Here is a 427-nt window from a genome sequence, read left to right as displayed (position 1 = left end):
ACAGAGCTGTGAGCATCTCGAGGCACCGCCTCACCCAGCCTGCAGGGGGCGCCGGCGCTCAGGGCGGGGCTGAGTAGGGGGTACAGAGGCGAGGCTGCCCGGCCGCACAGCTGTCGTGGGAGCAGGGTCAGGGCGGGCTGCGTGCCTCAGAGCTGCCCCCCGTCCTGAGAGCTCAGCCGTGCCCCTTGGCTGCCTGTGCCTCAGTTTCCCCACCTCGAAAAATGAGGTGGCTGAGCTAAGACACGTGCTTCTCAGCTGTGTCCTGCCTCTGAGGGTTTAGGGTTCTGCCCAGCGGACAGACCTTGGGGACCCGTCCTCAGGGTCTCAGGGCCCCCGTCACCCCGGATGCTGGCCCGGTCAGCTTGTGTGGCTGCCTCCGGCCGGGTCGGCCTCGCTGGCTGTCACCCTGTTTGGTGGGAGAGAGGGT

The 427-nt window shown here is 67.9% G+C and overlaps 1 protein-coding gene across 1 annotated transcript in view; it reads left to right on the top strand.

Annotated features, from left to right (window-relative positions):
- Positions 1-427, top strand: part of RXRA (retinoid X receptor alpha) — a 128236-nt gene that overhangs the window by 99057 nt on the left and 28752 nt on the right. The window lies entirely within an intron of this gene.

Source organism: Myotis davidii, unplaced genomic scaffold (assembly GCF_000327345.1).
Source record: "Myotis davidii unplaced genomic scaffold, ASM32734v1 scaffold609, whole genome shotgun sequence".
Taxonomy (NCBI): domain Eukaryota; kingdom Metazoa; phylum Chordata; class Mammalia; order Chiroptera; family Vespertilionidae; genus Myotis; species Myotis davidii.
This window is presented reverse-complemented; position numbering and strand designations above follow the sequence as displayed.